This window comes from Triticum aestivum, chromosome 5A, assembly GCF_018294505.1.
Source record: "Triticum aestivum cultivar Chinese Spring chromosome 5A, IWGSC CS RefSeq v2.1, whole genome shotgun sequence".
NCBI lineage: Eukaryota > Viridiplantae > Streptophyta > Magnoliopsida > Poales > Poaceae > Triticum > Triticum aestivum.
In genome coordinates, this window is record NC_057806.1 from 63,136,391 (window position 1) to 63,160,555 (window position 24,165).

The 24,165-nt window shown below is 48.4% G+C and overlaps 2 non-coding genes and 1 pseudogene across 2 annotated transcripts; all 3 read right to left on the reverse strand.

Annotated features, from left to right (window-relative positions):
* Positions 1-9,731: 9,731 nt before the first annotated feature.
* On the reverse strand, positions 9,732-9,850 carry LOC123108916 (5S ribosomal RNA). Its single transcript, XR_006452263.1, has one exon. It is a non-coding gene; the product is annotated as a 5S ribosomal RNA (ribosomal RNA).
* A 364-nt stretch (positions 9,851-10,214) lies between these two features.
* Positions 10,215-10,333, reverse strand: LOC123109034 (uncharacterized; annotated as a pseudogene).
* Positions 10,334-10,702: 369 nt separating this feature from the next.
* LOC123108910 (5S ribosomal RNA) lies at positions 10,703-10,821 on the reverse strand. The gene has a single exon (XR_006452256.1). It is a non-coding gene; the product is annotated as a 5S ribosomal RNA (ribosomal RNA).
* Between the last annotated feature and the right edge of the window lie 13,344 nt (positions 10,822-24,165).

Here is a 24,165-nt window from a genome sequence, read left to right on the forward strand (position 1 = left end):
ATTACTGTGGAACATGGGGTTGCTTGGTTGAACGATTCTGCCGTTGGCGACATCGATCAACTCGCCGCCCACGAAGTGTAGGAGAGTGCATGGAACGTCGGCGGCGCCCTGCAAAAACATGTAGGGCATCAGGGATGCCCAGTCAAAGGCAAGGAGATGAAATCATCGGCCGAGAGGCTTTGTTACCATGATGGCGTCGAGCTCGGCTAATGTCAAGGCACTGCCAAAGGCGGGCGTGCAACTGAAGGAGGGGCCGCTTGCTGCCGAGGTGCCGGCCGGCGTACACCCGGGTGCATTAAGCTCCAATGCCCGTGCTGGCTTCGGAGACACCAATACCGCCTCCGCCGAAGACACTAATGGCGCCACCTGCGCGTTGTGCGAGTTGCTGGCCGTGAAGCTGGGAACCAGGGGTGGCCCCTGTTGGCCGCCCGCAATCCACGTCGTCAGCCCCTGAATTAAGGTAGGCACAATGGCGGTGAGCGTCGTTCCCAGTTGTTGTTGCACTTGCTCTTGGACAATCTCCGGAATCCGCGCCACTTGTGCCTTGAGTTCTTGAACCTTGTACGACTAGCTTTCCGAGCTGGTCTTTCTCTCCTTTCGCCCACCAGCGTTATAGTATGAAGACCATTTTGTGGAGAAGCCTTTGCTGGACACACGACCAGCTGACGACGGCTTACTGAGCTTATCCTTCTTTTTCATTACTTTCAACGCCCTATTTAGAGTGCTATCCCAAGGGGAGCTCTGAGACGACCCCGCGCTACTGCTTTCCATCTCCTGCGGAAGGAATGTGAACCATTTAGAAATTTGGCTTCATTAATTAGAATGCAACCATATGGAGCTAATTACGCGGGGGTGTATTCCTTACCAGAACACGCTCAAGCGCCCTGGTCTTCGGATCCGTGGTAAGCTCCTTTGTTACCGGGTCCTCCTTGTACCGGGCCCTGACATAGTTCCTAGCCTGCTTGTCACGGTATTTCTCGAAGCTGGGCGGTAGGCCTTGCTCGGCACGCTCCGCGTCCTCCTTGTCCCATATAGGCTCCGCCACTCTGTAACCGCCTGGACTGAGTTGGTGGACCCCTAAGTTCAAATCACAATTTCTTTCCCCCAGTAACTTGATTCCACGGTCGCGCTACTCTCGCACTTGATCTTGAACTCCTTGTAGTCATCTTCGCTGATCGAAGGATTTTTTGTCTTGATCTTCTCATAACTATCACCTTTGTCAATCATTCTCTTCACCGCTTCTCCAAGTAGACAGGGCCGTGCTCATCCTCGTGAGGGCGGCACCATTCACTTTATTCCCTGAGAGGCGTGTGTTTGCAAAGTCAGCGGGGAACTTGTATTGTTCGTGCAGCTTCGTGAAGAGGAGGCTACGCAAATTCCCTCGGTCCTTATGCCTTAGGTTCTCGGTGTTGATCGAGACGGTGCTTTGGAGAATGCACCCGAGCTGAGCCGAGTACCCCTTGACTAATTTTTTGGGCTCCGTTGGATGCCCGTCGGAGTTCACTTCAATAAATTCCTCCTTGACGGTGCCGAGCACGTTCGGGCGCCGGTCCTTCCGTTGCCTCTTCAGTTGGTTGTCATCTGTGAGTGCGCTGCCATCACTAATGGTGGCATCCTCGGCGGCACCATCAGTGGTGTCATCCCCAACGCCACTAGGTGTTGTGTAGTCAGGATCGGTGTCTTCCGCGGCGTCCTCATAGCGGTGAGGTTCTTCCTCCATCTCCTGGGACAGCTCCCAGAGTTGCTTGCCCAAACCGCCGGCCTCATCGTTGTAGGCTATGTTTCTCTCTAAATAGGAAAAAATATTGGTCAAAAAATTGGTTATTGTCAAGGAACAAGATCATGGTCTCATCATTTAGGGTTTGTCGACACCGAGGCATCCTAAAAGCTAAGCTTTTATCATTTAGGGTTTGTCGACGCCGAGGCACCCTAAAAGCCAAGGTTTTATAATTTTATGGTTTGTCGACCCGAGGCATCCTAAAAGCTAAGCTTTTATCATTTAGGGTTTATTGATGCCGGGGCACCCTAGGTTGACTGATATATATGGGTATCTTCTAATAATATACCCTACCAAGAAAAGGGAAGGAGAATTCTAAGTTGGGCCTAATCACTTGGCTCTATTGCCACCTATGGTTTAATGCAGCAAGAATAAAGGGGCAGTTGATCCTACTTAATTAAGTACAAAGATACCCCGGCCCATGCATTAGTCGCAAGTACCCCATATCTCCTATTTTTAGCAAAGTCATGCTAAAATTCACCGAAAATTTCAGCATGACCTTTGCTGAAAATAGGACATATGCACTGCCCGAATTTGTTGGAATGGAAGTTAATCGACCTTCCAGCAAACTCAAGGGCCTCTCAGGGTACCTGCAAAATCATCACGACAGAATGGTCGGAGACAAAACCCAGCAAACTAGCACCAAAATGTGCCTCTACTTTCATATGGATGAAAAGGCCATAGACCATATGGTCCTCTGCTTTCATATGGACAAAAATCAGCTCAACTTATGTGAGCTTCCATTCCAGATCTAATAGGTCACCCAACAAAAAATCGTCAATAGTTTAGCAAGTCTGTACCCTCAAGAATGAACATATAGCAATATCTGTTGTGCCCCCATAACATACGGAAATCAAAATCAGCTCAACTTAGATGACAATGTATATACTTTATCACATTATATAGGTGTTGCAACAATGTATATACTTTATCACATTATATAGGTGTTGCAACAACGTATATACTTTATCACATTATAAGTCCTCACACCATCAACTATGACAAAATCTGAGAGTATAAGTCTAGTTACATTCACCCAACTCTAATCAATTCAACTACGAGTTGATGATTCGACAACCTACAAACTGATGACAAATTTATCTGCCATGACCACATCCAGGAACAGTTCTATTATAACACAATATTTCAGGGAAACACACAAAAGAAAAAAATTCTTGTAATACATTGTTAACAGGGCATGGATTTTACTCCTACAGTATCAGCATGAGAGATGCGGAAAAAATAACAAACAATTTCATATAACTAGTCTATCAAGGCACCAACCGCCTAATATTTGGGAACTGAACACAAGTATACCAAGTCACTACGAATATATCCAATTTTTAGTTAAAGCACTCCGTATACAAGCTAAATCATGCTATTGGCTGGCCATATGCAGCAAGAACAACAACCCTGGGAGAAACACATGCTCAAAAATCAAAAGCTTCTGCAATAAATAAATAAAGACAATTCCCAAAACTTGCTAGTAAAACAGTACTATGTGTACTAGAGGAGTCTTGTCATGCACACAGATGCATATTCAGAAACCAAAACTATGATAAGTATAGGCAAGTGTAACTGGTCACTGAAGTAGCTCATGTCATTGCATCTATCTGTCATGGACTGGTTTTTAAGCAAAGCAGGATCATATTACAAGGATAGTAAATAAAAATCAAATCACCTTCCTCTTCCTCACAACATCACAACACATGGGCATAATAGCCACTGTCAAGCTTATGTATAATAAGAGGACGGTAATGTGGCTGGAGACCAAGTAGGACGACCAATATTGAGAGTTACAACTACTTAAGCAAACAAAAAAGCAGGCTCAAACAACTAAATAAAAACACCACTCCCTTCAGAACTAGACAAACCGATACAATTCAGTTGAGTTTTAAGGTTGACTAATTGCGCCCTTGTAAGTGCCTAGCAAACAGACTACAGGAATGGCATAAAGAAAGGAACATGCCAATGCACTCCAGGTTTTGCAGCAAGTTGTACTTAAAATATTCACCTTAGACAATCCATGACTGTGTATTGCGTTAGATAATGCAAACAAGAACAGAAGGCAACTTTGCATATATAGAAATGTTATCAAATGCAAACTCCCAAGTCTAACCAGGAAGCATCAGATGCCGATGCATAACACTCTCACTCGCTTACACACACTACCGCCCCAAAATTCAGAACTTACCTAGTACTTGGCGCGTCGGCTCAATCAGGCATGGGGCGAAGTAAGGGGAAGTGGAGAGGGGAGGGGCACCTGCGTAGGGGCCGGGTAGTGACGGACAATGGCGAGGTTACACGGGTGATAGACGGCGGAGGCGAAGCCTCTCGGTGAAACAGAAGGCGGTGGCGACGGCGAGATGGGGTCGGTCGGAGGAAGAAGACATGTTCCGGCGGGCCTCCTCCTCCTAGTGCTCCGGCGGCGGAGCGGGCGCGGGGGTCATCGGGTGCGGGGGAGGCGACGGGGGCGCGGGGATAGCGGCGGCGCAGTACGGGTCGGGGCACTGGGAGGGTGAGATGTGATCGATTGGGGAAGATACAAAGGGGACTGGGGATTTTAGTGGGGGGGGGAGGGTTAGCAATGGCGCACCACCTAGCGGTGCGCGATTAGTATTTTTTTATAGCAATGGTGCACCTCCTGGCAGTGCGCCATTAGTAATCTTTTTTTGGATAGCAATGGCGCATCCCCTAGAGGTGCGCCATTAGTAATCTTTTTTTGGACAGCAATGGCGCACCCCCTAGCGGTGCGCCATTAGTAATTTTTTTAGGATTTTTGTTGCCTAGCAGAGGGCCAACATCGGCGTCTTGAACCCTAGGTCTCGCTCGGGGGCGGGGGGGGGGGGGGAGGGGCTGGGTGGTGCGCTCGGCCGGTTCCGTTGGGGGGAACCGAGCGAGGAGACAGGGGAGGGTGCGGGAGATCATTGGCGGCGGTGGAGTGGGGGAAGGTGCGGGGGGTCGGCGGCAGCGGCGGAGCAGGGGAGGGTGCGGGGGGTCGGCGGCGGCGGTGGAGCGGGGGAGGATGCGGGGGGTCGGTGGCGGCGGTGGAGCGGGGGTGGGTGCGGGGGGTCGTCGGCGGCGGTGGAGCGGGGGAGGGTGCGGGGGGTGCTCGGCGGCGAGGGGGATCTGGCGAGGGGGGATAGCGATAAAGATGGAGGGGGATCGAGATCGAGTATCCTCATGAATATCCAATATTTTTTCATATTGAATATGAAAAAATATCATCAAATTTGAAAAAATATTCATGAATTCAAAAAGTGCCCATGAATTAAATTTAAAATATTCATGAGTTCAAAAAATATTAAGAAATTCAATACTTTTTGTGAATTAGAAATTCAATAGCATAATTAACATAAATAAATATTCATGAGGACACTTGAACAGAAGAAATATCATTTCAATATGTCGAAATCCAATCGAGAAATGAAGGCTACAATTTAAATACAATCGATCTTAGCTAGCTATTTGCTCACAATCTTCTTGCCCTTATTTTTTGTAAATGGTGTTCTTCTCTTCAACAGACGTCCTTTAGGTAGGGTGGTCCTACTTCTTCTTGTGGTCTATGCTGGTACTTCACCGTCGTCGTTATGTTCCATCTTCGGGTCGCCATACTTGTCGAAGTCTTGCTCATTGACGACTCCATCCATTCCAATGATCTTTCTTGTGCCTCTCCTCACGACAACACGACTGGGCTTTGACGGGTCGATAATGAAGAAGCATTGGTCCACTTGGGAAGCCAGTACCATGGCTCATTTTTCGCGGTGAGGTTTGCGCCCGCGGTGTTGGATTTGGCTTCGGGTATAACCATGGTGGTGAAATACCGGTCTTCTTTTATGACGCTCTTGGCCCATCTGACACGGAACATCGGGACCTTCTCTCCAGCGTAGCTTAGCTCCCAGATCCCCTCGATCCTTCCGTAGTATCTGTCCTTGTCATTACCGGTGTAGGATTCCATTGTTACCCCAGAGTTCTGATAACCATCGCTCTTCATGTCCTTTCCCTCGGTGTAGAATGTGTAGCCCTTGATATCGTACGCCTCATACGTCATCAGGTTGTGCTCGGCACCCTGTGACAAGGCGAATATGAGTTGTTCTTCCGCGGAAGAATCCTCATGTAAAGGGTACGACAGAAGCTTCTTCTTGAACCAACACGTGAAACATGAGTTGTGCTCTTTGATTATATCTCCGTCCGTCCTCTGTTGGCCTCGGTCATTGTATATCTTCTCAATAAAGGTTTTGTGCTCTACCACCCAAGGATCGACCACGTCTATGTGTTGTAGCGCGACTAGGTTTGCTCTTTCAAAGTCGGCGAGTCGACCCTCGAAGCCGACATGCATTTCGCGGCGACCCTCACGGTGACCCAATCCAGCGAACCTGCCGAGGTGCCTGTTGACGGGCAGAACAACGGGGTTCTCGATGCCTAGATAATTCATGCAGTAGGAGATGAAATCTTCGGTCAGAAAGCCCCTACTTATGCTTCCCTCTAGACGTGAGATGTTGCGAACATATCCTTTGATTACACCATTCATCCTTTCGAACGGCATCATGTTGTGCTGGAACGTCGACCCGAGTTGGATGATATCCTCCACGATATGGACCAGCAGATGCACCATAACGTCGAAGAATGCGGGCGGGAAGTACATGTCAAGCTCACATAGTATCACCACGATCTCTTCCTGTAACCTTCTGAGTTGCCTCATGCCAACCGACTTCGGAGAGATGACGTCGAAAAAGTTGCATAGACCAAATAGCATTTCACGGACATGCGCGTCCATGAATCCCACGGATTGCAACTGGAAGTATCTGCATCATCAGCACGTGACAGTCGTGAGACTTCATCCCGCAGAACTTCTGCTTCGCTGAGTCTAGGTATCTGCTAATTATCTTCCCCGCGTAACCGTAAGGAAGTTTTACTCCTATGAGGCAGGTGAAAAACTGATTGATCTCCTCCTGACTTAGAGTGAAGCACGCGGGGGGGAGGTCATTTCCAGTCTTCTTGGCCTTTTTGCCTTTGCGACGACTTTCTGTGTCCTGCTTCAGCTCATCATCATCATCATTAGCGTGAAGCTTCTCCCTGATGCCCATTGGTTTCAAGTCTGCCCTTTCTTTCGGCCCATCTTTGGTCCTCTCTCGCATGTTGAGCAGGGTACCAAGCAGACTCTCGCACACGTTCTTCGTGATATGCATGAAATCAAGGCTATGAGGCACACGGTGGATCTTCCAGTACGTCAAGTCCAAGAAAACAGACCTCGTTTTCCATATCTTCAGCAGTGGCTCTGGCGCCTTTCTCTTCTTTCCCGGCTCTGGCGCGTTTTGCTTCTTTCTCGGCAGTGGGAAATCTTTCCAATTTTTCAACAGCTCGTCTATTTCCTCGCCGCTCCTCGTACGCGGGCGTCTTCGGGGTTCGGTTTCACAATCGAACAGATCCTTGCATTTTCTCCACGAGTCATCGTCGCGAAGCCACCTTCGATGTCCCACGAACACGGGTTTGAAGACCCGGGATCTCTATCTAGCTGGCGATACGTTGTGTCATCCACGCACCTGACGCATCCAGAAAATCCGTGGACCACCTGCCCCAAGACATATCTGTAACCGAGATAGTCCTGCACCGTCGTGAGCAGTGCGGCTCTCATAGGGAAATATTCTTTCTCTGCGGCGTCCCACGTATTGGCTGGCATTTTCCACAGCGTGTCTAGCTCCTCTTTTAGCAGCCCCAGATACAGATTGATGTCGTTCCCTGGCTGTTTCGGCCCTTCAATTAGCATACTCATGTGAATGTACTTCCTCTTCATGCACAACCAGGGGGGAAAGTTGTACATCCACACAAACACAGGCCAGGTGCTATGTGTGCTTCTCTGGATGCCAAACGGATTGACTCCATCGGTCCTCGTGCCCAGCATGATGTTCCTTGGATCGTTCCCAAATTCTGGGTGTTCGAAGATCAACGCTTGCCACTGGCTCCCATCCTTAGGGTGACTCAACATCTTGTCTTTTTTATTTATCTTCGGATCATTTGCGTCATCTTCTCGCTTCTTATCCTCCCTATCCGCGTGCCAATGCAGGAGCTTTGCTACCTTAGGGTCCACGAAATACCGCTGCAGACGAGGAGTGATCGGAAAGTACCACACCACTTTTCGAGGAGCTTTCTTCCTCTTCTTGTATCGAGTGACGCCGCACACCGGACATATGGTAGACTCCGCATGCTCGTCCCAATAAATGATGCAATTGTTCATGCACACATGGTATTTCACGTGCGGTAAATCCAGAGGACACATGATTTTCTTCGCCTCCTCGAAACTAGTCGGGCACTTGTTCCCCTTGGTAAGACGTTCGTTCCTGAATGACATGTTCTCGTCGAAGCATGCGTCGGTCATTTTGTGTTTTACCTTCATCTCCAAAGCCATGAGCATTACTTTCAGGCGGGTATCCTCGGGCCTGCATCCATCATACAATGGAGTAACCGCATCTATCTCCAATTGATCTAGCTTGGCTTTCTCCCGGGCGACAGCTCTTGCGTTATCCGTCTGCTTGAGAAGCAGCTCTTGAATATGAGGTTCCTGCACCCAGCCCATTGATGGTCCATCATCGTCTGCTCCGGCATCTTCATCTTCATGATCATGCCCTTCGTCTTGATCTTCCTCATCATCATGTCCGGCATCTTCTACATGGTGACTGTGTACAACATCACCGTTGTGATCATGTCCTAGAGATTCTTCGTCTTCTCGCCCGCCCTCGCCGCGGTTGTTGTCTTGCTTCCCTTCCTCATTTCTTGCCCGGCCCCCATGGATGACTTCATAGTCATCCATGAAACCACGCAAGAGCAGGTGGTCCCGCACCTGCCCAGAATCCGGGTCCGCAATAAGGCTCTTCAGCTTGCATCTTCGACACGAACATCTTATCTTCGTCTCGTTATTTTGAAGCATCTCGGCCTTCGTGGAGCTCAAAAACCTATTCACGATGCCGTCGGTCATCGTACGGACCATGGTCACCTGCGGCATAGAGCAAAACGATATTTTAGAACCAAGAAAAAATTTGGCATGACTTTCCCTAAAAATAGGACCAAAAAGAATGCATAGTGCCAAAATTCTCGCCGAAACGGAAATGAATCAACATTCTGGCAAAATATTGGCAATGATCACATTTCAAATACCGGTACCCGCAAACACAAACATATATGCAACACCACAAACATATGCAACACCACAAACATACATAGATCTAGCTAGGCCATAAAAAGTGCTTGTGCATGTTGTTGGAGGGAGGAAAAAGTAGATCTACAACATAAAGAAAGCTTTCCCCTTACTTACCTATCAAAAAAGGTAATTTAACCACTTAATTTGGATGAATCTATGGTGCAAATGAGGTGAGGAGGAGGAGGCACCCGAGACAAGCTTGGAGGAGGAGGTGGAGAGAATGAAGTGGGGAAAGTGAGTGTGTAGGTGGCTGTCCAAAATATATAGCTGGTCTCAGGTTACTAATGGAGCACCACCTACAAATGCGCCATTAGTAATGGCACACCATGGTTACTAGTGCCGCACCAACTTGTGGTGCGCCATTAGTAGTTTTTCAAAAAAATGATAGTAGTGGCGCACGGGGTGAGTGGTGCGCCATTGCTAGTGAAAACTAGTAATGGCGCACTGTGCCCTGGTGCGCCATTAGTATTTTTGGAAGAATAAAATATGTTAGTAGTGGCACACCATGGGCGTGGTGCGCCATTAGTGTCTATCACACTAATGGGGCACCAACACATGGTGCGCCACTTCTATATAGCAGTGGCGCACCACATGTCTGGTGCGCCATTAGTGTCCATATTATCTATAGCCCTTTTTTCCTAGTAGTGATGAGATGCGAGCTAAAACATATTGCAAACGTCAAAAATAAGATAATGGGGTTAATATATATCGCCCACATGCGTTCTATTTCTCACGGGGCACAAAATAATAATTGAAAAGGGAATGCAACACGAGGACTTCCCAGGAGGTCACCCATCCAAATACTACTCTCGCCAAAGCAAGCTTAACTTCGGAGTTCTGATGAGATCCAGTGCTATAGTGCTGGTATGATCGCATCCGACATGTTACCCCCGGCTTCATCCCTTATGCTTCCAACTCCCAGGTCCGCTACAAATACAGCTGTACATTCTTACTACCATTACAACCGTTGCCTAATAATGGATAATGCCCTATACTACTTACTCTATCGCTCAACTACGGAGACGAGTTTACCACGATTTCCACCCCTCCTCTATACCGCAGCAACACGTATTTTACACCCCATTAAGAAAGCGCTTTTCGCGCCCCAACTCCCCCTAGACGCGTGAGTAATGAGATGCGAGCTAAAACATATCGCAAACATCAAAAATAAGATGACGGGGTTAATATATATCGCGCACGTGCGTTCCGTTTCTCACGAGGCGCAAAATAATAATTAAAAAGGGAATGCAACATGAGGACTTCCCAGGAGGTCATCCATCCTAGTACTACTCTCGCCCAAGCACGCTTAACTTTGGAGTTTTCATGGGATCTGCTGCTTTAGTGCAAGTATGATCGCATCTGACATGTTACCCCCGGCTTCATCCCTTATGCTTTCCACTCCCAGGTCCACTACAAAGACGACTGTACATTCTTACTACCATTACAACCATTGCCTAATAATGGATAATGCCCTATACTACTTACTCTCTCGCTCAACTACGAAGACGAGTTTACCATGACTTCCACCCCTCCCTCTATACCGCAGAAACACGTATTTTACACCCCTTCCATAACGCGCTTTTCGCGCCCCAACTCCCCCTAGACGCGTGAGTAATGAGCTGCGAGCTAAAACATATCGCAAACATCAAAAATAAGTTAACGGGTTAATATATATATATATCGCACACGTGCGTTTGTTTCTCACGATGCACAAAAAAATAATAAAAAAGGGAATGCAACACGAGGACTTCCCAGGAGGTCACCCATCCTAGTACTACTCTCGCCCAAGCATGCTTAGCTTCGATGTTCTGATGGGATCCGGTGCTTTAGTGCTGGTATGATCGTATCCGACATGTTACCCCTGGCTTGTTGACGGAGATGATGAAGTTACCGACGCAGGGCTTTGCCTAAGAACTACGACAATATGACCGAGGTGGAAAACTATGGAGGGGGCACGCACACGGCTAAAGATCAACTTATGTGTCCATGGGGTGCCCCCTCCCCCGTATATAAAGGAGGGCCAGCCACAAGTAGGAGTAGGAGAAGAAGGAAGGGAGGAAGAAGGGAAGGAAAAGGGGGCCCCGGCCCCCTAGCCCTAGTCCAATTCGGTTTGGGATATTGGGGGCACACACCACACCATGGCCTGCCTCCTCTTTTCCACCATTACGCCCATGAGGCCCAATAACTACCCGGGGGGGTTCCGGTAACCCCCGGTACTCCGAAACAACCCGAACCATTCCCGTGTCCGAATGTAGCCTTCCAATATATGAATCTTTATGTCTCGACCATTTCGAGACTCCTCGTCATGTTCGTGATCTCATCCAGGACTCCGAACAACCTTCCGTGCATCAAATCACATAACTCACAATACATATCGTCATCGAATGTTAAGCGTGCGGACCCTACGGGTTCGAGAACTATGTAGACATGACGGAGACACATCTCCGGTCAATAACCAATAGCGGAACCTAGATGCTCATATTGGTTCCTACATATTCTACGAAGATCTTTATCGGTCAAACCGCACAACAACATATGTTGTTCTCTTTATCATCGGTATGTTACTTGCCTGAGATTCGATCGTCGGTAACATCATACCTAGTTCAATCTCGTCACCGACAAGTCTCTTTACTCGTTCCGTAATGTCTCATACCGTGACTAACTCATTAGTCACATTGCTTGCAAGGCTCATAGTGATGTGCATTACCGAGAGGGCCCAGAGATACCTTTTCGATACACGAAGTGACAAATCCTAATCTCGATCTATGCCAACTCAACAAACACCATTGGAGACACCTGTATAGCATATTTATAATCACCACTTATGTTGTGATGTTTGATAGCACACAAGGTGTTCCTACGGTATTCGGGATTTGCATAATCTCATAGTCTGAGGAACATGTATAAGTCATGAAGAAAGTAATAGAAAGAAGCTAAACGGTCATAGTGCTAAGCTAACGGATGGGTCTTGTCCATCACATCATTCTCTAATGCTGTGATCCCGTTCATCAAATGACAACACATGTCTATGGCTAGGAAACTTAACCATCTTTGATTAACGAGCTAGTCAAGTAGAGGCATACTAGGGACACTTTGTTTGTCTATGTATTCACACATGTACTAAGTTTCCGGTTAATACAATTCTAGCATGAATAATAAACATTTATCATGATATAAGGAAATATAAATTACAACTTTATTATTGCCTCTAGGGCATATTTTCTTCAGTCTCCCACTTGCACTAGAGTCAGTAATCTAGTTTACATCATCATGTGATTTCACACCAATAGTTCACATCTTTATGTTATTAGTTCACATCTTCATGTGACTAATACCCAAAGGGTTTACTAGAGTCAATAATCTAGTTCACATCGCTATGTGATTAACACCCAAAGAGTGATCATGTTTTGCTTGAGAGAAGTTTAGTCTATGGTTCTGCAACATTCAGATCCGTATGTATTTTGCAAATTTTCTATGTCCACAATACTCTGCATGGACCTACTCTAGCTAATTGCTCCCACTTTCAATATGTATCTAGATCGAGACTTAGAGTCATCTAGATCGGTGTCAAAAGCTTGCATCAACATAACTCTTTACGACAAACTGTTTTATCACCTCCATAACCGAGAAATATTTCCTTAGTCCTCTAAGGATAATTTTGACCATTGTCCAGTGATCTATTCCTAGATCACTATTGTACTCCCTTGCCAAAATCATGCTAAGGTATACAATAGGTCTGGTACACATCATAGCATACTTTATAGAACCTATGACTGAGGCATAGGGAATGACTTCTCATTCTCTTTCTATTTTCGGCCGTGGTCTAGTTTTGAGTCTTTACTCAACTTCACACCTTGCAACATAGACAAGAACTCCTTCTTTGACTGTTCCATTTTGAACTTCTTCAAAATCTTGTCAAGGTATGCACTCATTGAAAAAACTTACTAAGCATCTTGATCTATATCTATAGATTTTGATGCTCAATATGTAAGCAGCTTTACCGAGGTCTTTCTTTGAAAAGCTTCTTTGAAACACTCCTTTATGCTTTCCAGAAAATTCTACATCATTTCCGATCAACAATATGTTATTCACATATATTTATCAGAAAGGATATAGTGCTCCCACTCACTTTCTTGTAAATACAGGCTTCACCGCAAGTCTTTATAAAACTATATGCTTTGATCAACTCATCAAAGCGTATATTCCAACTCCGAGATGCTTGCACCAGTCCATAGATGGATCGCTGGAGCTTGCACACTTTGTTAGCATCTTTAGGATTGACAAAACCTACTGGTTGCATCACATACAACTCTTTTTTAATAAATCCATTAAGGAATGTAGTTTTGATATCCATTTGCCAGATTTCATAAAATTGGGCAACCACTAACATGATTCAAACAGATTTTTAAGCATCGATACGAGTGAGAAAATCTCATCGTAATCAACACTTTGAACTTTTCGAAAACCTTTTGCAACAATTCGAGCTTTGTAGATAGTAACACTACTATCAGCGTTCGTCTTCCTCTTGAAGATCCATTTATTCTGGCTCATCGATCATCGGGCAAGTCAATCAAAGTCCATACTTTTTCCTCGTACATGGATCCCATCTCATATTTCATGGCCTTAAGCCATTTCTCGGAATCTGGGCTCATCATCGCTTCCTCATAGTTTGTAGGTTCATCATGGTCTAGTAATATGACTTCCAGAACTGGTTTACCGTACCACTCTGGTGTGGAACGTACTCTGCTTGGCCTACGAGGTTCGGTAGTAACTTGATCTGAAGCTTCATGATCATCATCATTAACTTCCTCACTAATTGGTGTAGGCATCACTGGAACTGATTTCTATGATGAACTACTTTCCAATTCGGGAGAAGGTACAATTACCTCATCAAGTTCTACTTTCCTCCCACTCACTTATTTCGAGAGAAACTCCTTCTCTAGAAAGGATCCACTCTTAGCAACAAAGATCTTGCCTTCGGATCTGTGATAGAAGGTGTACCCAATAGTTTCTTTTGGGTATCCTATGAAGACGCACTTCTCCGATTTGGGTTTGAGCTTATCAGGCTGAAACTTTTTCACATAAGCATCGCAACCCCAAACTTTAAGAAACGACAGCTTAGGTTTCTTGCTAAACCACAGTTCATACGGTGTCATCTCAACAGATTTTTAGACATAACGTGAATGCAGCTGTCTCTAATGCATAACCCCAAATCGATAGTGGTAGATCGGTAAGAGACATCATAGATTGCACCATATCTAATAAAGTATGGTTATGATGTTCGGACACACCATTACGCTATGGTGTTCCAGGTGGCGTGAGTTGCAAAACTATTCGACATTGTTTCAAATGAAGGCCAAACTCGTAACTCAAATATTTCATCTCCGCGGTCATATCATAGAAACTTTATTTTCTTGCTACGATGATTCTCCACTTCACTCTGAAATTCTTTGAACTTTTCAAACGTTTAAGACTTGTGTTCCATTAAGTAGATATACTCATATCTTCTCAAATCATCTATTAAGGTCAGAATATAACGATACCCGCTGCGAGCCTCAACACTCATTGGATCGCATACATCAGTATGTATTTTTTCCAATAAGTTTGTTGCTCGCTCCATTGTTCCGGAGAATGGAGTCATAGTCATCTTGCCCATGAGGCATGGTTCGCAAGCATCAAGTGATTCATAATCAAGTGATTCCAAATGCCCATCAGCATGGAGTTTCTTCATGCGCTTTACACCAATATGACCTAAATGGCAGTGCCATTAGTATTTTGCACTATCATTATCAACTTTGCATCTTTTGGCATCAATATCATGAATATGTGTATCACTACGATCGTGCTTCAATAAATCATTCACCTTAGGTGTATGACCACAGAAGGTTTTATTCATGTAAACAGAATAACAATTATTCTTTGACTTAAATGAATAACCGTATTGCAATAAACATGATCCATTCATAGCGAACACCAAATAACATTTACTTTAGGTTCAACACTAATCCCGAAGGTAAAGGGAGTGTGCGATGGTGATCTTATAAACCTTGGAATCACTTCCAACACACATCGTCACCTCGCCTTCAACTAGTCTCTATTCATTTTGTAACTTCTGTTTCAAGTTACTAATCATAGCAACTGAACCAGTATCAAATACCCAGGGGTTACTATGAACACCAGTAAAGTACACATCAATAACTTGTATATCATATATACTTTTGTTCACTTTGCCATCCTTCTTATCCGCCAAGTATTTGGGGCAGTTCCGCTTTCAGTGACCATTTCCTTTGCAATAGAAGCACTCAGTTTCAGGCTTGGGTCTAGCTTTGGGCTTCTTCATGGGAGTGGCAACTTGCTTGCCATTCTTCTTGAAGTTCTCTTTCTTTCCCTTGCCCTTTTACTTGAACCTAGTGGTCTTGTTAACTGTCGGTGTCAAAACCGGTGGATCTCAGGTAGGGGTCCCGAACTGTGCGTCTAGGCCGGATGGTTGCAGGAGGCAAGGGACATGAAGTTTTACCCAGGTTCGGGCCCTCTTGATGTAGGTAAAACCCTACGACCTGCTTGATTGATATTGATGATATGGGTGTTACAAGAGTAGATCTGCCACGAGATCAGAGAGGCTAAACCCTAGAAGCTAGCCTACGCTATGATTGTATGTTGTGATTGTTGTCCTACGAACTAAAACCCTTCGGTTTATATAGACACCGGAGAGGGTTAGGGTTACACAAGGTCAGTTACAAAGGAGGAGATATCCATATACGCATTGCCTAGTTTGCCTTCCACGCCAAGTAGAGTCCCATCCGGACACGAGACGAAGTCTTCAATCTTGTATCTTCATAGTCTAACAGTCCGGCCAATGGAGATAGTCCGGCTGTCCGGAGACCCCCTAATCCAGGACTCCCTCAGTATCCCCTGAACCAGGCTTCAATGACGATGAGTCCGATGCGCAGTTGTCTTCGGAATTGCAAGGCGGGTTCCTTCTCTGAATACATCACAGAAGAATTTGAATACGAGGATAGTGTCCGACCCTGCAAAATAAGTTCCACATTTCACCGTAGAGAATAATGCTTTCGCAGATCTAATCCTCTAGCTTGTTTTGGCAACATGACGTTACGTCACGGCCTGGCGATTATTCAAACTATTTCTTTTAACTAGCCCTGCACATAACGCGAGGTAGTTTTTCGACACGTCTTGTCAAAGCAAAGACCATTTCCCCTTATTACGGGATTCTCATCAATACAGGCATGGATAACCCAACCGCGCCATCAATTGCGGCGCTTGGGGGATAAGCGAGTTTTACCAGGCAAGTGGGGACGCTCAATTTTGTCCGCCCATATAAAGGGATAAGGATTCACCTTTCTATCCACGCCTTCTTCCTCCTCTGCTCATCCGCTCCCGCACGCTCGAGCTCTAGCGCCCAAGTCCTCACTTCCATCTCAACCCTCCCCAACCATGTCCGGAGCGGGAGGCAAGTGGATGGTCTCCTCCGTCACGGAGGGAGACATCAAGAAACTGAGGAGAGCCGGATACCTGCACGACGACATCGCGCACCGGCTCCCAGATGAGGGACAGCTCATCCCCACCCCCGAGCCCCATGAGAGGGTGGTATTCCTCACCCATTTCCTCCGCGGACTAGGATTCCCTCTCCATCCCTTCGTCCGGGGGCTCATGTTTTATTATGGCCAAGATTTCCATGATCTAGCCCCAAACTTCATCCTCAACATCTCGGCGTTTATCGTCGTGTGCGAGGCCTTCCTCCGCATCAAGCCCCACATCGTCTTATGGCTGAAGACCTTCAATGTCAAGCCGAAGGTAGTGAGAAGCCGCCAGGCGGAGTGCGAAGGCGCCATGGTGGGCAAGATGCCCAACATCACATGGCTCGAGGGCACCTTCGTGGAGACCATAAAGGGGTGGCAATCGGGGTGGTTCTATTTCACCAAGCCGCGCGACCCCGCATGGGTAGCGGCCCCAGAGTTCCGATCTGGCATCCCCATGCGCCTCACCTCCTGGAAAGAGAAGGGCATGTCCTGGGGTAATTCAAAAGAGCTGACCGGACTCTAGTCATGTATTCAGAACATGGTGGATAAGAAGCTCAAGCTTGTCAACATAGTCCAGGTTATGCTCGTTCGCCGGATACTCCCGTGCCAACAACGGGAGTTTACCTTGTGGGAGTTCAATCCGGCGCAGCACCGAACTCTGAACAGGCTCTTCGACACGACTCATGAAGATGCCTGGAGGGTGCTGTTCAAGGGCGCCGCAGTCCCTCCCCCCCATTAGTGAGGATTGCAGATTCAGCGCGAAGCGCCACGCTAGTGCCGTAAGTTGTTTTACCTCTTACATGATATTTGTTATATATGTGTAGATTCGCTCTATGCGGGATCTAAACTCCCGTAATTTTGACAGGACTGGCAGAAGATGGCCGGACAGATCGACCGTCCGGCTCCCTTGCCCGAAGGCCCCGCAGACGCTCTTCTGACGAAGATGCTGACTCCATCCCCTTATAAGGTGCCGGAGAAGACCAAGAAGGCCAAGGGAGCTCGAAAGAGTTCCCGACGCCAGGCGTCGTCGGACTCACTGTCCGATGACTCTGCGGCGCACTCTTCCCCCGAAGACGAGGAAGAGGAAGAAGAGGCTCCCCCACCGAGTGGGGGAGACAAGAAAAGGAAGGCCGCCCCAACTGGGGAGGCTGAAGGGTCCAAGAAGGGAAGGATGCTCCTTCCGGACAGCTCTACCGCCACCGACGAAAGTGAAGACGAGTGGTTACCCAGGGGCAAGCCCCAGGGGAGATCGTAAGTGTTTGGATACCAAAGTAACCCATAGGATTCCCTTTGTCGCATTGCTTTCCCTAACGCCGAGCTCAATTGTACAGGACGCCCCGAGCCAATATCGAGGTATCCTCGGACGGCTCCCTGGGCTCGTCACACATGGATAGCGATCCAGTCCCGACCGCCACCTCCCCTCATCTGGCCGACGACGTCGAGGTGTTGTCTCAAGAGCCACTGAATCAAGGGGGGACAGTCCTGGAGGCGCCTCAAGGCGACCTTCCGGACTCCGGGAGCCGAGGGGACGGGGTCCCCGAGAGCTCCGAGTTCGGCACTCAACCGAACACCGCGCCGGATCCTCCAACGGATCCGAGCTCGGGCAGGCGGTCCCCTTCTAAGTAGGGTGACACACCTGTGCCGGTGACCTCTGTCCACCCAGAGACGCCGGACACTATGTTGGAAGCGCTTCGCAGCGCTTCCATCGAGGAGGAGCACCGCACTATCATGAGTGCGGTGATCCAGAAGGTTCAGTCCGCCAAGAGCGGATTGACTGAAGCCTATACTAGCCTTCTAACAGGCTTCAAGGTAAGTGTTTTAAAATGTAGTAGAAGTGTTACCGCATAGACAGTAGCCCCTGATGCTTTGTTTGGTGTTCGTGAAGAAAAGCCGAACAAAGGATCAAATAATATCGCATGAGTCTAATATAAGTATGTCAATATGCATATGCAGGCTTCGCTTCTGGCGTCCGCGGCACTAACTGCGGAGGTCGCCGTACTGAAGGAGGCCCTCGAGGGGTCCCAGAAAGAGCTCGGCCTTGCTAAGAGGCAGCTCGAGGAGAACAAGGGTAAGTAATACCCCGTCTATAGATATATGTATATAAAAAAGGATGCCATTGCAAAATGACAGGATCATTGTATGTTTTGCCAGGGGCCACAACCGAGGTGGCGACCCTGAAGCAAGCGCCATCCCAGGCTGAAGAAAAGGCGGCCCAAGAGCGCACTGAGCGAGAGAGGCACGAGGCTCGGGTGGGTGAGGTGCAGCAAGAGCTCCTGGCTCTCGTGACAAAGCACGAGGCATTGGAGCTTGACTTGAAGACGAAAGAGTCTGAGCTTGCCGCGGCCCGTGAGAGCGCGAAGAGTGCCAAGGCCGAGGCCCAGAAGGCCCTTCAGGAGAGCGATGCAATGAAGAAGATAGCGGTGGGTAAGGCTTTCTATATGCAAAGCAAGCATGTAAAGGTGAATTACCGATTACTTATACGAATCCGGAGCTCTTCAGGAGCATTCACAGATTTGCCCCACAGTGTGTCCGATGCCGCACTATTCTACCAGGCCGAGGATGGAAGCTCAGCGGAGAAGCTGTTCTGGTCTCAGTATGCTGAGGCCGAACATCCGGTGCCAATGAGCGACCAGCTGAAGCAGATGGCCGAGCTACATAAGGCGGCCGATCAGGCCATGAAGGGCTTCATAGTCCGGTTGTGGCCTGGCAACGCCCTTCCGAACAGCTTCTTTGGCCTGGTGAGGCGGCTTGTGGATGCCTGCCCATGGCTGGAGGTCGTGAAGCGATCTGTCGGCATTGAAGGTGCACGCCGGGCCTTCGCCCGTGTAAAAACGCAGTGGGTCAAGCTAGACGCCGTGAAGCTGATCAAGGAGGGGCCGCCGGAGGGCAAGGAGCACCGCCACCCCGAGATGTACTACGAGGGTGTTCTGTCGGGCGCCCGTCTTATCGTGGATGAGTGTTCGCAAAATGTAATATTTGAACGAGACTTGCTCGTTTTGTCCTGTATGTATGAAAACTTGTATCGTTTTCGCTATGCAACACTTGTGTGAATTTAAAATATTACCTTCTGTTTGGCTGTTTATCCAATCTGAGAGATGGCTAGTCCTCAGCTTCTGCCCCCATGCCATGAGTGCCGGGGTGTTTGGGATAAACCTGAGCACTCTTGTTCCCATGTTTGGGTTCTTCGAGGGAGGTGCTCAGCACAACGAACAAGGCAACCAGACTAATAATGTTTTATCACTCTCACTTAGCCATAGAATTCTATAATTTTAAATTTCGGCGAAGCCCCTAGTATTCGGAAGGCCGAATTCGGGGCGCGATACACGCCTATAAGCCGGACGGAGCCGGCCCCTCGCCCTAAGCAGCATAAGTCTTTAGGGACTCGAAAAACCTTGCCGAACAGCAACCAGTCTCTCGCCTTATCATGACAGTCAGTTTTAGCTTTCTCTACTGAGGTGCTCGGCCCGGCAGAACCGGGGCACAATCGCAGTAGTTCTCCTAGCGCTACCTTAGCCGATAGAGCGGAACGTAAGGTACCAAAACATAGGAGCCGGGCAAACCCAACATTTGACCAAAGACATGATTCGGAGCTGATGCATATAATGCTATAAGTTCGGGGTGCCGCACTTGTGAAAGTGTTCGGACTTTGCACACCATATTGTGGGTACGTAAGCCCCTGGTGCATTGGCCGTACCAGAGTGTACGGTTGCTAGGCGTCATTAATGAACACATAGATATGTATACATATAACAAAAATGCAATAATAGTCGTAATGTCATGCATTGTATATGAAAGAATTGCATTAAAGCAGAGTGATACACATAGTGTAATAAGCAAAAGAGTAGGACTATGTCCCTTCCTAGGGCGAGCTGAGGAATTATATGAAATCTGTAATCCACCTGGGAATTCCGTGGTTGTCGGCCTCCTTGGTTGCTGTATCATGTGTTCGGCAATATATAGAGCTGCCGGACAATGTTTCCAGAGATTGAAGTCCTGAAAGAAAAAGAAAAATAACCAAACGGGAAGCCCCTGGTGCAGTTTAGGCCGCGCTTTGGGGTGTGCCGTGGTTGTGCCCCCCCTCCCCACCTGTGCCCATGGTATTGTTAATGCGTAATTATGTACGCGCAGCATGAACAACGTCGTTGGGATGGGATTGGGGTGGCCAGCGTATTGCTACGCGAGCTCAGATCGCGCCAGGCGGTCTGTTTGCCGATTACCCCGAGCGCGCTTGAAGGTGTCTGGGCTTTGAAATGCCGAACTGGTAGATTGCCTTGAGAGGCTGCTTTGCGCTTCTGCTGCAAGGGCCGCGGTGTGCTCCTCTGTTCGGAGAGAGCGCTCTGTGTTTCCGTTGACTGTAATAACTCCGCGGGGTCCTAGCATCTTGAGCTTGAGGTATGCATAATGTGGCACCGCATTGCATCTAGCAAATGCGGTTCGTCCGAGCAGTGCGTGGTAACCACTGCGGAATGGGACTATATCGAAGATTAACTCTTCACTTCGGAAGTTATTCGGGGACCCGAAGACCTCTTCCAGTGTAATTGAGCCTGTGTAGTGGGCCTCTACGCCTGGAATGACGCCTTTAAAGGTCGTCTTAGTGGGTTTGATCCTTGAGGGGTCTATACCCATTTTGCGCACTGTGTCCTGATAAAGCAGGTTCAGGCTACTATCGCCGTCCATAAGGACTCGAGTGAGGTGAAATCCATCGATGATTGGGTCTAGGACCAGTGCGGCGAATCCGCCATGACGGATACTAGTGGGGTGGTCCCTGTGATCGAAGGTGATCGGACAGGAGGACCAAGGGTTGAACTTTGGGGCGACTAGCTCCAACGCATATACGTCCGTGAGTGCATGCTTCCGCTCCCTCTTGGGGATGTGGGTTGCGTATATCATGTTCACCGTCCGCACTTGCGGGGGAAACCTCTTCTGTCCTCCAGTGTGCGGCTGCCGGGGTTCTTCCTCGTCATCGCTATGCGGCCCCTTGTCCTTGTTTTCGGCAATTAACTTGCCAGCCTGCTTGAACACCCAACAATCCATGTTGGTGTGATTGGCTGGCTTGTCTAGGGTGCCGTGTATTTGACACGAGCGATCGAGTATAAGGTCGAAGCTGGACGGACCCGGCGTACTTTGTTTGAATGGCTTTTTCCGCTGACCGGGTTTAGAGCCTTTGAATCCGGCATTGACTGTCGTATCCTCAGTACTTTCGCCGTTAATGCGGCGCTTATGCTTGTTGCGATGTGACCTGCTATTGCCGTCCTTGATATCTGAGGTACCATGGTTCTTTGATATGTTGTTACTACGAGCCAACCAGTTGTCTTCTCCCACACAAAAGCGGGTCATGAGCGTCGTGAGGGCTGCCATAGATTTCAGCTTTTCCTGACCAAGGTGCCGGGCTAGCCACTCATCTCGGATGTTGTGCTTGAAAGCCGCTAAGGCCTCCGCATCCGGACAGTCAACGATTTGATTTTTCTTTGTAAGGAACCGAGTCCAGAATTGCCTGGCCGACTCTTCTGGCTGTTGAATTATGTGGCTCAAGTCATCGGCATCTGGTGGTCGCACATAAGTGCCCTAAAAGTTGTCGAGGAATGCGGCTTCCAGATCTTCCCAATAGCTAATGGAGTCCGCTGGCAAGCTATTAAGCCAGTGCCGTGCTGGTCCTTTGAGTTTTAGTGGGAGGTATTTGATGGCATGTAAGTCATCACCGCGGGCCATGTGGATGTGGAGGAGGAAGTCCTCAATCCATACTGTGGGATCTGTTGTGCCGTCGTATGATTCAATGTTTATAGGTTTGAAACCTTCTGGGAATTGATGTTCCATTACTTCGTCTGTGAAGCATAAGGGGTGTGCGGCGCCTCTGTATTGAGCTATATCACGATGCAGCTCGTATGGGTCCTGCCCGCTGTGTTCGGCCCGGCCGGATTTGCTTTTACTGTATCCGGCGTGACATTTACCGTATCGTAGAGTGGTGCGCCCTCGTGATCCGTAGATCGATCTTGAATGCTTTGCTTTGTCCTCCAATATGTCTCGCAGGTCTGGCGTATCTCCCCATGCCTTTTTATTTGGATGGCATTGGGGTGGAGGATGAGCTTTTGGCTGGAATGCCTCTCTATCGCGGCCACGAGGTGGCCGATCAGCCGTATCATACGCTTCTTCCTCCAGTCGGGGTAGTAACCTGCGCCTTGGATAACTCTTGGAGGCACGGTCAAGTTTATATTCCTCGACCACAAGGACTTCAGTCCATTTGTCAGCTAGCAGATCTTGATCATCTTGAAGTTGCTTCTGCTTTTTCTTCAGGCTATTTGCCGTGGCCATAAGCCTGTGCTTGAAGCGCTCTTGTTCGACGGGATCCTCTGGTACGGCGAATTCATTGTCGCTGAGGCTTGCCTCATCTTTAGAGGGGGGCATGTAATTATCATCCTCCTCCTCTCTGCCAGCCGCCCTCTCAGGAGAGCTGGCTCCTTCATCCTCCTGCTCTAAATCTTGCTGGAGGGGATTGTTGTTGTCTTCGACGCTATCCGCAGTGTTATTATCTCCTGTGCCGGTATCACCACTTTTGCTTTGGCGGGAGTTAGAGCAGCGCCGCTGACGTTGGCGCTTGGGTTGCTTCTTGGAGGGGTCATCCTCCGCTATCTCGTCGCCGTTGCCTTCATTGGGTGTATCCACCATGTATATGTCATACGACGAGGTGGCTTTCCAGTGCCCTATAGGTGCTGGTTCATGTTCGTCTCCTACATCGTCGTCCATACCGTCAATGTCTTCAGAGTCGAAGTCGAGCATGTCGATTAAATCATAGACAGTGGCTACAAAGTTGGTGGTGGGTGGGCGTCGAATTTCTTCGTCGTCCGCATCCCAATCCTATTGGCCACAATCCGGCCAGGGCTCTCCTGACAAAGAGAGAGACCTTAGTGAATTCAGGATGTCGCCGAAGGGCGAGTGCTGAAAGATATCCGCGGCGGTGAATTCCATGATCGGCGCCCAATCGGATTCGATTGGCGGGGGCGCGGATGATTCTGGGTCCGGAAGAGAGTCCGACACCTTGGAGTCACGGGCCGTGCAGAGGATTATGCTGGTGTTTGGCTCGATCTCCGTCGAGATTGCAGCCCCTGAGGCGGTGTCTAGCCACCTGTCCTCGATTGGCACAGTTGGCTCCGAGGTGAGGGTCGGAGCTGATGTGGGCGCGGCCTCTGGGGTACCGTCCGGTGGCAGAGCTAGGTCATACCCATCGCGACAGTGCGGCGCGCCCGGCTGTGGCTCGAATCCGTCGAAGATCAAGTCCCCACGGATGTTGGCCGTGTAATTCAAACTTCCAAATCTGACCTGATGGCCAGGGGCATAGCTTTCAATCTGCTCCAGATGGCCAAGCAAATTAGCCCGCAGTGCAAAGCCGCCGAATACGAAGATCTGTCCGGGGAGAAAAGTCTCACCCTGGACCGCATCGCTACCGATGATAGTGGGAGCCATCAAGCCTAACGGCGACGACACAGAGGAACTCTCAATGAAAGCACCAATGTCGGTGTCAAAACCGGCGGATCTCGGGTAGGGGGTCCCGAACTGTGCGTCTAGGCCGGATGGTAACAGGAGGCAAGGGACACAAAGTTTTACCCAGGTTCGGGCCCTCTTGATGGAGGTAAAACCCTATGTCCTGCTTGATTGATATT